The sequence below is a fragment of the Protopterus annectens genome, chromosome 3.part1, assembly GCF_019279795.1.
Source record: "Protopterus annectens isolate FY-2018-M chromosome 3.part1, PAN1.0, whole genome shotgun sequence".
In the NCBI taxonomy this organism is placed as follows: Eukaryota; Metazoa; Chordata; order Ceratodontiformes; family Protopteridae; genus Protopterus; species Protopterus annectens.
In genome coordinates this window covers 1,314,115,906-1,314,131,947 of record NC_056732.1, presented here as the reverse complement: position 1 = coordinate 1,314,131,947, position 16,042 = coordinate 1,314,115,906, and positions in this window count along the sequence as shown.

Sequence of the window (16,042 nt, the reverse complement as noted above, 5' to 3'; positions counted from 1 at the left end):
ATTTATTGCAAACATTGCTACATAAAATGTGTATCTCTGGCTTTCAAAAAGCATTTAATTTTATTTCATCTGCTGAACTGAATATATACATATTATATACAATTTAGATTTTGATACTACTTTTCAATAATTCTTTGTCTTGATTTTACTTTGCCTTTGTAAATGTCCTCAACAGAGTCACTGATATTTGATATGTTGGTTAGAATAGTCAACAGCTAGGTTAAACTCTTGTTTTCTCATCTATGTTTCTTTACATTTCAATAAAAGATTAAATATTCTTATTATTTATAAAGTTCTGCCATGCACCTACAGGATTGCTATAAGTGTTTGGATAGCTATTGTCAAAATACTGTACAACAAATATGCAAGTAGGTCCAGTTCAAAATGTTCTGCTCCTAATGCACCGAACCATTACAGAAAATGCAATGTTTTTTCATAACTGATTATATAATTGGTTGTATCTTAAGGCAAAATGGCTGAGTTAGTAGTCATGTATGTTTTAATGTTAACTTGTTTTCATGTAAACTGTCTCATTTATTGGCATGCATATTGAAAGAAGGAAAACGAAATGGAACTGACAAACTCGATTAATCAAATACTGTGAAGGGTGCCAAACTATTTGGCACCTTTTCATTGCAAACTCATCTGAAGATTTTAAATTTGCTCACAAACAGTATTACAGAATATCCCACCCAAAGGACAAAATCTCTTAAAAAAATATTTAATCTCCTCTCTGCCATAGACAGCACAATAAGATGATTTTGAATGTAATTCAGCAACACAGTAGGTTTTTATGCATTCATAGTACCATAGAGTCAATCTCATAAAATGTATATATCACGTTCTCCCAGTTTCCAACAATTACCTCCTCTCTGTAGGAACAAATATTGCCATATCAAAATATTTCTAATGCATAAATACTAGTTAAGTGAGTATTTCAATATACTGATAGTTCAAATCAGATTTAAAGTTTTCCTCTGTGAATTTATCTCCTACTATAGTAACATGCAGTGGGATTATTTGTTTTACCAAACTCAGCGGCAGAAAACTTTACACTTCGGATGTTCTTTTATAGAGTCATGTGCTTTGTTAAGTTGTATGTTCAGAAATTAAGATATAGCTTCTATCACTTAAATAGAAGAACATCAGTAAGTGGTGCACATACTTGTCAACAGATTAGTTTGAGACCACTTTTCTTTGTAATTGAAATCACTCTGCAATCACATCACTTCAGATTTAAGCCACTGATTATTTTTGCAAATTCTGCCTGTAAATCACCATAATACCAACTTATGTAAATATTAGATGAAGTCAATAACATGTCATAATCATAACCAGGCATGATCTTCAAACATCATCTTCCAAGTCTGCAACGTGAAGAGCAGTGCAACAAAATGTGTCCAAATTTTAATGTAAAGAGTAGTAAAACAAAGACTCAGAATATTGAGAATGTGAGAAAATAAAATTACTTAAAGATCACATGCACAGCATGTGGGAGAAGCAGAATGGGCAGAATGATACAGCCAGACAGGAGGTGGTACTTCTCTCTAGCAAAGAGGCAGTCCCACTTTACAGTCATGACTTGGGTGAAAGAGGTTGGTGGAGTGAAACAGAAGTATAGGGAGATTGATAAACTGGTGTAATGTTCAGAAAATTGACATTAAGAGTGACAAATGAGGTAACACTTAAGGGAGACTGTAAAATCCAATACTGCCCACTTAGGTTACATTAAACAGAAAACAGAGATGATGAGGACCCAATGATGAGGAATAATTCCATTTGAAGGGATAACGATTTCAAGGCTGCAGTTTAAGGACAGATGGGCAGACATGCAGGTCTGATCATTGTCAAGGACAATGAGCAGAGTCCAGATGAATGGTGATGGTAAGTGGACGAAGGCAGCAATAGACTGGTGGTGTATGAAATGGCAAAAAAGTTCTCAGAAGCAAGAAGATGCAAATGTCATGAAGCAACTGTTCTAGAACTCATCTGTTGCCAGAGAATGATTCATAGGTTCATAGGTTCATAGGTTGGTACTAGGCTATCAGCCCTAGGACCTATACAAGCCTAGTCATAACAATTCCCTGCCTATTTCTACCCACACTATTTACTTCCCTGGGCCCCTGTCTAGCAGGGCGACTGACGTGATCCCCGGGGTGAATTTCCTTTCTCCGATCCAATCGTCAAGGTTCCTTTTGAAGAGGGCCAAAGTGGTACTCTGCTTGACATGTATGGGCAATGTATTCCAGAGTCTGGGGAGTCTCTGGGTCAGTAACCTATCCCTCCAGCATGTTTTGTTTGTTGTGATGACAAGGTTTAGATCCCTGGAGCATGTGGCTCTGAGGGATTGGGATTTCTTTAAGTGGAGCATGTCCAATAGCTCTGGGTTGGACATGGCCTTGTATGTTAAGCAGAGATCGCCTCTGAGTAGACGATATATGACAGGGTATAGCTGAAGTTTTTTAAGGCGGTCAGCGTAGGGCATCTGCTTTAGGCCAGTGATTCTTTTAGTGATGTATTTCTGTGACCTTTCCAGTTGTTGCAGATGTCTTGAGAGGTACATACCAAATGGGGCATTGTATTCTATAATGGGTCTAATGAGGGATGAGTACAGTGGGACAATGACCTCCTTTTTTCTGGATGAAAAGCCCTTAGTGATGAGATGTGCCACATAGAAGGATTTCCTGACTGTTGTGGCGATGTGGTTATCAAAGGTTATACCACTGTCCACCTGTGTCCCTAAGTCTCTCAGGATCCAGCTCAAGAAAGGATCAGCAAGAGGAGTATATAAAGCATTGACATCAGTTATTAATTGTTTCTTGCCTGCTCTTTCATGTTGGAACAGAATCCCCTACAACTGCTGCTTACTATGGAGAAAATTCAGAGATTTAAATGAGCTTGCCATAGATAGGAGGAAAGAGCAAAAGAGAAGCTGCTGTGAAGGTGACAAGTCTGATGGTAATGTGGCAAAGGGTTGGCAATCAAAACTGAGGTGAAACTGTGCGGACCAGACATTTATCCTACATGGGCTGAAAAAAAAGAAAACAGACTATATGCATGCATGGGTCGAAAAATATGAGGCCAAATGTGTGATGGAAATTCCTGAACAGTGAGGGGAGGTGGCATGATCTCTAAGACTGACAGATGTTAAAATTAAATGTTTAATGATTAATGTCTGTTGTTAACTGAAATGCAAAACAGTAAATGCACTAATGTTGATGTTCATGGGATTTCGGTATTTAGCATTTAAAGATTTACTTTAGTGTTTAAAGACTGAATGCTAAGGAATTAAACATTCTGTATAACAACATAAGGCACTGAACAAGAGAAGCGGACTTGCTCGACGAAAGTATGATAGCACAAAACCCACAAAAACGAATGTCAAACTGAATAATGCTCAGCAAGGGTTTAATGTAACAAATCCACAAAACGTAAAAAAGACAGTATAAAATAAGCGCTTTCGTTTGGCTCCTGCCAAACTTTTTCAAAAACAGTTACACATCACTTCCTGTTGTTTAAATAGATTAAGTCAGTGATGTAAGCAATTGAATTCATTCAAAAAATTAAAGAAATGATATACCTTAAAAACTTTAAGCACTGTAAGACCAATACCTATAAAACAATACTTTAACAAACAGCACAAATACTATCTCCGTAAACAATGCGCTCAAATCTGCACTAAACAATTATGAAGCGTACATCCAAAGAAGCAGGGTATAATCAAAGCATATAAAGAAAATATGCTCGCAAATACAAACCCTTATTCAAAAAACGTCCAAGTATGTAGAATGTATGCATTAATCCAATGAATGTATGTACATAGAAATAAAACGTCCCTTAACATCAACATACGATAAAATAGTAATATGATTAAAATGTAACAAAAATTATATAGTAATGTACAATGTGTAGTAAAATTTCATGTAACTAATGTTTAATGAATTATGAATGTAAAGTATTCTGTGTATGAAAATATTTTGTATATAAAAAGTTGAATTAACCTCTCAACAGTAATAATGCTAGCAAATGTGCGCTTATATATAAAAGCGCTCACCCCATATTCATGAGGCTTAAAACCAGCCTCTGAAAAAGTCGTACAATAAAAATAATAATTATTAATTTGTTCCATGAATGGTGTTCAAAATATTAATTGTGAGGTATATATGTGTTTGTAAATACATAATACCAACAATCATGTAAATATGTAAATATTTTCTTAGTTAACCCACAACAATGTCTCTAAAAATAATGACACAGTACGTTAATAGTAATACTGTAATGGATGATAAGTGAATAATTAAATAATACATTTAGTTAATATTCCTTAAGAATTTAGTTAATATTCCTTAAAAGTTTATCGATGTAAATATTCATTTTACTTTTAATTTTAATTTTTAAAAATAAAATCAGGTATTGAATATAAAATACTTGAAAAAAATATAATAAATAATTAAATAATTAATTAATTAATTTATAAATTAATAAATTAAATAAATATTGTGTTAAATAACAATAAGAAAACCTTACCTAACTAGTGATTTCAATTTTAAAATACTACCAATAGATAAACAATTATTTAAACCTGGCCAATTATTTGCATTCAATCTTAGTTGCCATTCTAGCTCACGTCTTTCTAATAATAATTGCCAGGCCCCACCTCTAATATCTACCTTCAGGACATCCAATACAACAAATCTGAAATTGTGCGATGTATTTGTACTAATGTGTTTAGCTAAGGCATTTAATTAATTTCCATCTCTTATAGCCTTTATGTGTTCACCTATACGTTCTTTAAGTTTCCTTTCTGTTTTACCTATGTAAAATGAGGTACAATCATTACATAAGGCACAATACACAACTTTTTATATATAACAGCAAGCTTTGTCCTTTAAACAAATCTTAATATTGTTTATCTTCAGTTCATTCGTTTCAAATACATAATTACAATATTTGCATCTACCACATCTAAAAGTTTTTCTATATTTTGTTTTATACGTGTTTTCCAAATGTTTTTTCAAGTTCATGCCTTTTTTATACACTATAGATGGAGTGTTAGCAAAAAGAGAATGCAATGTTGTATCCGCCTTAATGAGCTGCCAATTCTTCCTTAAAATGTTGTCTATAGAAGTACTATCAGAATTAAAAGTTGTAATAAAACTCTTAGTAAATGATAACATTCCTGTATTGTTTGGTGTTTCAATGTCGATTTGAATCATTGTAGTGTGATTATTAATGTCATTGTCCAAATTTACTACATTTGAACTCAATGTGTTTGATGTAGTTTTTTCTACCTGGTTTAATAAGGTTATGAAATGTAAATTATCTCTTTTATAAACTACTTAGTTCATAATATTATATATTAATTTATCAGGATAACCTCTATTTTTAAACATATTGCACAAATTCAAACATTCAACTATGAAATCATCTCGTTTACTAATCATTCTAGAGGCCCGAACAAATTGGACTTTTAAAACAGCTCTCTTCTGAGTGTAAGGGTGGCAGCTGTTAAAGTGCAAAAAACTATTACTGTATGTCTCTTTTCTGTATATTTTTGATTTGAACTCTCCTTTCATAATGTCCTTTTCCAATAAAACATCTAAGTAAGATATGGAGGTGGAATTAGTGGTAGCTGTAAATTTTAAAAAGGTAGTTGTTGAGTTGATATAGTTTAAAAATTCATCTAATTTATCACAATTACCATCCCACAAAATAAATATGTCATCCAAGAAACGTAGGTAAATTTTACAAAAGTTAAAAAATATTGAATTAAAAACATACGTCTTCTCCCACATGTACATTACTATGTTTGCATAAAGGCCTCCACACGGAGAACACATAGCCACTCCTTCATTTTGCAAGTAAATGTTGTTATTAAAAATTATAAAATTATTCTTTAAAATAATATCAATAAGTTGATCAAACAAATTAATTCTAGTTTGATTTAGACCCTTTTCATCCAAAAATGAATTAAACCAATCTGTGCCAGTGTCATGAGGAATAACAGAATATAAATCTTTGACATCAATAGTGACAAATATATCATTCACATTATATTCAGTAGAACCGATAGTGGATAAAAAATCCCATGAATCTTTCAATAAATGTTTTTCCATGTGTATATACTTCTTTAACTTGTTGTCAATAAATTTTGCTATAGGATTTGTGATGGACCCCTGTTTTTGAAAAAGTTTGACAGGAGCCAAACGAAAGCGCTTATTTTATACTGTCTTTTTTACGTTTTGTGAATTTGTTACATTAAACCCTTGCTGAGCATTATTCAGTTTGACATTCGTTTTTGTGGGTTTTGTGCCATCATACTTTCGTCGAGCAAGTCCGTTTCTCTTGTTTAACATAAGGCACTGAAGTGTGTGGTTCACTGCAGTGGTAATACTATACAGTGTAGGCAGGCTGGGTTTAAATGGCTACGGGTTGCATATCAGAGGGAGACAGGTCTGAACTGGTACTTCTAGGCATGCTTTTTCCACACTGAGCTATGGATTTGGACCCATTTTCAGATGGAAACAGGGTGCCCTTGTGTTCCTCTCCACAGAGATTTTGTTAACTATTTTTTTGTTCTTGTCCTTTAATACATGTTTTTTCTTTGGGTGGAGCCAACATTTACTCAAAAACAGATGGAGGAACCTAAGCAGAAGATTTGTAGAGGGATGCATTACATTTCACCAAAATATGCTGACTGACATTTCAAACAGACAAAATAAACAGATCAAAGCTTTAATGAGACAACAGAAAATATTTTTAATTTCATTTTGCAGGAGGCAAAAACAAAGAGAATGCAGATATAAGCAAACAGGAATTTAAGACCAGAATTTATGGCAATATACAGGATGTGAAAAAAATCAGCAGGAATCTAGAAAAAAACATTAAGAAAATCAGTGCCTGTGCCCTGTAGGGGAATCTAAGATGTAAGTTGAAAGGGATCTGGAAAACTGATGAGGAGGGGGATCAAAGGTTTTTAAGTGGCATGAGAGAAAGGAGAAAAAGGAGGACAAGTGAACTTAGGATAAGTAATGATGGGAGAATGATCACAGAAGTCTGGAGAAAGGATACTTTGCTTCAGGCATCATGAAGGAATCATGGGATGGTGCCATTCTAGAAGTGAGGTAAAGAGAAGTGAGGATAGTAATGAAAAGATACCAGGATATAGCGAGAGTTTCAAGAGTTATAACTGGCTGCCTTAAGGTAGGATAAATCATAAAGACCAGAATGGGTACCTTTAAGACTCCTCAGGAATCTAGCCAGTATGATAGCAGATTCCCAGATGCAGATATTGTGCAAATCACAGGCTAGTGCTGAAGAGTTTGAAGACTTCAGGACAGAAAGAGTAGTACCTAGAAAAAGAAGAAAAAGATAGGAGAAATCCAGGAGGATTAAAAGCATGCTGGCCTAATGCCAGTAGCTGGGAAGATCAAGAAGATAAACAGTGCTAGTGGCACAACAGGTAGCACACTCATCTTTGGTACAGAAGATAGTGGGTTCTATTCCCATACCAGATGGATTGATTGCTAACACTATAGTGCAGCATAAGGGAGGGGGTGCAGTCATTGGATGAGATATTAAACTGAGGTACTGTCTGCCTGAGTTGGTGGTAGCTCAGGTGAATTTAGAAAATCTCATTGTATCTGTCAAAAGGAGTAGGGAATTTTCCCTAGTAGTATAAATACCACCTTGGACTTTCCCTTAAAAGAGGCTACTAGCCTAGTAATTCTGTCAACAAAGGATAAATATCAAAATAAATAAAATTATCCTGATAGAAAAAAAACAACTAACTTGATTTCCTGGCCAAAAAATAATAAAGAGAAAATCTGATCCACTTTTAAGAATGAGATACAGGTAGGATTCATAGGGGAGTGCTTGTGGGCATGACCTATACAGACTTCACCAAAGTGTTTGACTCAGTTCCATAGAAGGAGTTTGCAGGAAATCTGGAGGGGTGATAGCACCTAGATTGAAAAAACAGAGTGCTGTATGGTTGAAGTATAGGGTCAGAGAGCTGAGGTGAAAATGACACTTTCCTTCTGAAAACATTATTATAAGCTTGTTGGAAAACAAGGTAATATAAATAAGTAGCTCTTAAAACTTTAACACGCTGTCTTTCCTGATATTATCAGCATGTATTCATTCATTTCCAACTTCCACACTCTGCAACAAATATTCCTTTAGCACCTAACCTACATGATGTCTTCAACCTTATTATTTATCTTCCTCCACATCCCACTCACTGTACTACTCTTCACACTAAGAGAACCTCTACTTCTTTAAATCCAATCTCCTCTACTCCCTGTAAAAGTTCCCCTACTCTATCCACCCTTAACCTTCCTTCCCCACACAATTACTCTACTATTTCTCCATGTCTCTATGATATAAGCCCTCTTCTATTCCTTAAACTCCATATGCTCCAAATTAAAAAAAATTCCTACCTCACTAACATTTATTTCGCCATAATTAAATACACCACTTTCATGCCAATGCACACCAAATTCTTAAAATTAATCCTCACTGGAGATATTCACCCTTATCCAGGTCCCAATCCCCCCACCCATTTGCTCACCCTAATCATAACACATATCCTCCCCACTCTACAACTTTTAACTTCAAATCTCTAAAAATAATCACACTGAACCTTCAAAGCATCTGTAACAAAATTTCCAACTTCCATGCCTGGCTATCACAGAATACTTCTGACATTCTAGCCGCCACTGAGACCTGACTTAAACCTGCCATAAAAGATACAGAAATTCTTCCCCCCAACTATAACCTTACTAGATCAGACAAAAGCCACAAAAATGCTGGAGGACTTGCCCTCTTCTATCACAACTCACTCAACATTACTGCTCAATCCATTCCCATCCCTCACATTCATAATGCAGAAATTCTCATCACATTCCTAAAACTTAACAACTCCAAAACCCTTTTTCCTTAAAGTACTACATGCTCCACCAGGTCCAAACATCGGAATCCTTGAAGCATACTATCCTGGATATCTAAGACCATACAAAACAAAGCTATCATACTATGTGACATCAATATCAACTGGCAGAACCTCACTTGTAATTTCCCTACCGCTAACATAAACCTTTTTAACTTCATCCAGCTCATCGTCACCCTCACTAGATTCTCAAACAAACACAGTCAAGGCTCCATATGTGACTGGATTTTAGTTTCAGACGCCACCAAATTCTCCAATGCTGGGACCTTCCCAGAGTGACCACCGCCCTGCTTATGCCCTTCAAACTCTTTCTCTCTCTCCCACCCTCTTAAAGACCATCAATACAAAACTATTCAAAATACCTGTATCTTTAACCAACAATCATTCATCACCACTTTAAAAACTATCAACTGGTCCTACCTCAAAACTCTTCCTCTAGCCAAGGCAGTCAGCCACTTCAAGCAACTTTTCTTGACATCCTTAACCATCTTGCATCCCTACGCAGGAAAATGATCAAAAGTAACTTTGCACCCTGACTATCCAAAATCCCTGTAGATCTAATGAGATCCAGAGACAAGCTCTGGAAACTATGGCACACCTCCAGATCCTCTTCTAACTTAAACAAGTATAAGCATATCTGCAATCTAACTAAAAAAGCTGTAACAAAATGGCAAAAGAGACCACTATCACACCTTACAATCCACCCATAAACTTAATCCCCAAAAATGATGGTCATCCATTTCATCACTTCTCAGTCCAGGCAAAAACAACTAACCCCAACCCTCTTCCTGACTAAACCAGCATAGAAATAGCTATCATTTTTAGCAACCACTTCAATGAATGCATACAGAAGGTTACTACAAACACATCATCTCTTCCTATCACCACGCATAACTCACCACTATCACATCCCCCCATAAAAGACCTACTGCCCCCACACTCCACCCATGACCCACTCTCACTCCTCCACCCGACTGCTTCCTCAACCTCAACTACTTTCTCACTACAGCCTGTCCCCACCAACACAATTAAAAAGCTTCTCCTCAAACTCATACCCTGCACCAACTCTCCTGACTACCTTCCAACAGACTATCTCAAGATGGCAGTTAACGCCATTGCATATCCTATATCCATCCTCATTAAAAGGCCTATGTTCCAACTCTCTGGAAAAAAATCCTTCATTATGCCATTACACAAAGGTGGCAACTCCACAGAATTGTCCAACTATTGTCCCACTGGATTACTGTCACCGCTCTCCAAACTCTTTGAAAAATGTGTCCACTCACAACTACTGCACTACCCCCTTTACAATTAACTCCTCACTTCTACACAGCATGACTTTAGGCCTGGCCACAGTACCAACATAGCTCTATTATCCTTCACTGATACAGTTAACAAAGCCTGAGATTCATGCAAACTTGTTTCCTCACTGTTCCTTGACCTATCTAAGGCTTTTGATACTGTTCCCCATCACCTTCTTATACACAAGCTCAATAACCTTGGTGCTTCCCCTTCCACCACCAACTGGTTCACTAGTTACCTGTCTAATAGACAGCAGGCAGTTAAATGGCAAGGCTCCCCCTCTACTTTCCAAGTCACTCAATTGGAGTTCCCCAAGGCTCTATCCTTGCCCCCCTCTTATTCAACATTTTTAGTAATGACCTACATATAGCCTCCCAACAGAGTACACTAATACAATATGCAGATTACTCCACAGTCATCTGTTCATTGGATTGCGTATCTAATCTCCCAAACTACTTTTACATCCATTGAAAGATGGCTTTCTGATAATCAACTCCTCCTTAACCCCACCAAATCTAAACTTATACTTTTCACCCCCAAAATATATGCTCTAAATAAAAGTCAATTTACTATTCTCTCACAGAACAACACAATAATAGAATATATCTCCCACACACAACTACTAGATGTCACCATTGACAGACACCTTAAGTTCGACATACATATACACAATTACATCAAGAAAACACACCAGAAACTTGGAACCCTCTTCCAACACAAACATTTCCTAGACACTCACACTAAACACATATTAGCCACTACCATCCTGTTATCCTTTCTGCTGTATGGAGCCCCAGTTGCCATCAACCTAGAATCCTGCCTGAAATCAAAGCTTGAATCTTGCTACAACGTAATTGCTAAGTTCGCTACAAATGAAAAATACTCCACTCATCACTACATACCCCTCCACAACCTCAATTGGCTTGAGCTTCCATACTACCTCACCTTCATCCAGCTCAACACAGCACATAAAATCATTCATAGAACCCTGGTCTGCCCAGCCTTAACACAATCTTACGCTCCTATCCCAGGCAGATCTCTTAGATCAGAAAACAAATGACTGCTACAAGAGCATCGTCCCAGAAAATTAGTAGGACATAGTGTTTACTCCTTCTCCATATCCAAAATCTGGAACCCCCTCCCTTTATCTTTAATATCCAACCACATACACACATCCTTCAAAATCACATTCAAGGAATACCTCTTTAAATCCAGGATATCCTCATGCTCAGCCCTAGGTTGATATCTCTACTACAACATCTTCTTTCACCTTTTTGCCCTTCTTATTCTACCCTCTTTCTCCCACCTTTCCCCAACTCTTACACCCCCACCTTTCTCTCTAAAGCTAACTTCTCTCCTACTTGACATCTTCCTAATGACTACCCCTATACAAATACAGAGCACCATGAATAGCACAGACAGTAATTGAAAAATACACTGCAACTCTTTTGTATATCCTATGTCTGTAACCATTTGTAGTAATTGTGTTTCTACTATTTGAATATGGTACTTAATGTTAAGTGATCACTTATGTCTGTACTACTTCTCTTAAACTGTGTCTTATGGAGTTTTTCTCCCCAGTCTCCACTGAAAATGGGTTGTCTATGGCCGAGTAGACTTCCCCGGTAAACAAATGTCAAATAAATAAAATAAAAATAAATGTATTCCATATGGTTTGTCTCCCATTTTCAAGGACAGGAGTTCATTATACGAATTTGGAAAGATGTTGGTCTTATTAAATAACAGTATTCTGGTGTGCTTGTGTGTGTGTGTGTGTGTGTGTGTGTGTGTGTGTGCGTGTGTGTGTGTGTGTGTGTGTGTGTGTGTGTGTGCGTGTGTGTGTGTGTGTGTGTGTGTGTGTGTGTGTGTGTGTGTGTGTGTGTGTGTGTGTGTGTGTGTGTGTGTGTGTGTGTGTGTGTGTGTGTGTATGTGTGTGTGTGTGTGTGTGTGTGTGTGTGTGTGTGTGTGTGTGTGTGTGTGTGTGTGTGTGTGTGTGTGTGTTATGTTAACTGCTATCTGCAGTGACAAGTGTTATGATGAATGGTGGTTCAATTCCCGCAAACCCATAAATATATAAAGCTGATGTTTTAATGGCTTAAATGTATTATTTCATAGTACTAAGAGTAACGCAATGATAAATAACATAAACAGTTAAGATGTTATAGTAATGTGCATACCCTATATTGTGCTTGTTATTCTTTGCTGTAATGTCTACTTAGGAAAATACTTAGGAATGCCATTTTCACAAATTTTGTTATGTCTCTTTCCCACCCCCTTTTGTCATAATGTTTTTCTCCATTTCTACATTTTGTTATTATAATATGAGGCAGCACAGAGGCCTGCTGTCCCTCCAAAGGTGGCAGTGGCATGTCCACCACCATTATGAAATGTACTTAACACATCTGGGTCACAGCCTGCCAGAGTTGCGTCCACACCTTGTGCCCTACCTGCACCATTTGTGTCAGGTAGTTCTGCCCAGGGTAATGAGTTATTTTCACCCACTGGCAGCAGTGCCAGTAGAGGTGGTGATTTTGTCACCTGTTATGGAGATTTTGGACAGGAGGTTTGATGCTTGCATTGGCCGTAGTGAGAACATCTTCCAGCAACTCATTGGGGCTCTTACCTCTGGAGCTCTCCATGCACTTACTGAGGCAGGACACAGTGGTGTCAGCTCCCAGGGTGACGAGTGATATTCCACAGTGTCAAAGTTGGCAAGACATGCATCTCAGAGCACCCCATCCTATCCCCATACCTAGTGTACTCCCTCCCTTGTATGCCCATAACCTAACCTGTAGCATTACCCTGTACCATTGCCTGCCCTCTGCTTCTCTACTATCTTCTTCACCAAAGTGTCCTTCTCCCTCTCCCTCTGTATGTTACCCTGCACTGTGTCAGTCATGTCTGTCTTTTCCTAATACCTGTCTTTCCACTCATACATACCACTGACATCCCTGACTTCCTTCCCCAAGTTTCCCTTCAAAAATAAAAATATTACAAAAGAACAACTATCCCACAAAAACATTATGTGCCATTCATAACTCTCAGCTTCACCTATGTCTGTGATTCACACAAATGATTTGGTACAATTGATCATCCTTCATTACTGTGTTATTTTTACACAGTATTTCAAATCATGATCCAAACAATGCCAGATTTATAACTATAACCAGTATTACTTTAAAAAAGTTGAGAGGTATGATGCTATCTCATCTCCATCCTGATCATTCATGAATTGCTCACCTAGTGTTCTACCCTCTTCTTGGTTCCAGTTTTCATCTCTGTCCTGTCTTCCCATTTGCATCTTTTCATCTGGGCCAAACTTAGATAAATATGCCACACATTTGGCCATGAATGGTTTATAAACAGAAATAGCTATTTCTGTACTCATCCATTGCATGACACTTGACATTAAGTAGCATCTTTGGTCATTAGTGAATAGAGAGTAATGTTAGTTCTTGTCCTATGAAAAAAAAAAGAAAATTTCAATGCATGAGCTAAGATTTTGCCATTAGTCATGCAACTGAGTTTAGCATCGATGCATGTCAGTAATCAGTTCTGAAATAAATAAAAGTAATGTAAGATAATTCTGTTCTCTGTAACTGCTTTCATGGCTCAGTGTATGAATGATGTGACAAGTCCTTTCCAGTGCACTTGGTACAGGGATCTAATCCACTCACAGTGGCATGTACTGTCACATCTTCCTCTGCAAATTCAGCACCTACATTTGCAGACTGATATCAAGACATGACATAATGAAATGTGTGGCATGTTTTGGTTCATATCATTCTGCAAATGCCATGCATTTACCTGCTATAACTCAGTGATGACCCTATACAGGTCAGTTTACTTGCAAACCTGGATAATGCAGTGATGTGGTGAATATAACCGTGAGAAGCATGAGTTACCCTTTCTTGTGTTATATATGTCTTCGTCACCCACATACATCCTGATCAGCCCATATTTCAGTTGGAGTTTATCCTTTTGATAACCCCTTTAACTATGAATTATCAAATTATCTTTATGTGGCTTTATGTAACACTGCATTGATCTGTAGCACATTGCCTACCAAAGCTTGGTTTCCATCCCACTGCTGTGACTTTGCACCACTGTCACACATTTATATATTGTTCCCTACCTTGGTATTCCATGTTAAGTAAGATGTAGAACATCACACATATGGACAATGGCTTTTAAAGCAAAAACAAATGTAATCTTTGTATGTATAACTTTGTGCGATGGTTTTCTGAGGGCAGATTCACTGTTCACAGCTGAGAAACAGTAACAGTGAAGGAGCTTATCCCAATGAGCAAAGGAAAGCAATAATGATATAAGCATGAGAAGACATTGATTATTTTAAGTATAACAGCTTCCTTGTCTCAGCCTACTTATGATGTAATATTCACATTGCCAGTAAGGTATATGGAGGGTTTTGCTCCATTGATTACTGGTGTCTGTGTAACATTGCTCACTTGGCAGTATTCCACAATGGTGTAATACTCCCTTCAAATGTGTGCTTTCTTAAAATGAAAGTACGATTTCTTTTGTGGCATCAATCAGTAGTACTAAAGTCAAGATAATACAGATTAGACAGGCATAGGTTCAAATCCACTGTTGTAGCAGTGTGGGAAGCAATCGGTGACATGAAATGATGACTTAGTGAACTGATGTAATGTAACGTATTTTATTTGGATGGGAAACTTTCACTTGTGGAGGGTTTTGTTTCCATAACTGTTGTAGTTCTCTTTAACCATGGACAAATTCATCTAAACACACACACACACACACACACACACACACACACACACACACACACACACACACACACACTCACTCTGTTGATATCCCTTCAAATGTGTGCTTTCTAGCAACCATTGTCTAACTTAGGTGGTGTTAATAGCTAATGCACAAGTCAAAAGAATATGAGCTAGGCAGGCAGGGGTTTGAGTAAACCAGTTGGTGGCATGCAGTGATTTAGTGAACACGTGATGTGACATATTGATCCCTGCTGCAGTAGCCTTAACTATATAGGTTATATCCTGCAAAGGATATAACAGCAGGCCAGCTTCCAAAGCTTCAGGGCACTTTCCATGGATCCAAACTGCCTGGCAGCTAGAGTTGAGCTGACTAAAAGGCAAGTTTGAGCACCAAGCCCTTCAGAGCTTTACTACCAAAGAAAAATGGTGCATTTTACTGTGTTTTTCTCTGAAAAAGTGACTCTTAAAGGCTTTTATTTTTTTATGGAATTTCTGCTTGTTTTAGTTAGGAAAGAGGCAACAGATTCAGGATGCTATACAGCCTCAGTATTCCTTGATCTCTCCAAGGCTTTTGACACAGTGTCTCACCCCTTACTTTTGAACACACTGTCTAACCTAGCCTTCTCACATAACACAGTAAAATGGTTTCAGAGCTACCTCAAGGATCATAAACAAGGAATGAAATGGTCCAATGGACTCTCACCCTTTCTCCACAACCCTACTGGAGTCCGTCAAGGCTCCATCCTAGGACCACTACTCTTCAACATTTTGACAAACAACCTTCGCACTGCCTCTCACCTTGGGACCCTCATTCAATACGCTGATGATTCCACCATAATCTGTACTGCTCAGTCACTATCAGAACTACTTTCAAAAACTCAACAGTCCGTTACTGTAGTCGAATCCTGGCTAAGAAATGCCCAACTCTTTCTTAATCCAAAGAAGACAAAACTAGTACTCTTTTATCCCAAGAACACCTCCCAGTCACTGACCATTTTAACTTCCTTGCATCTGACAACACTGTCATAGAAATATT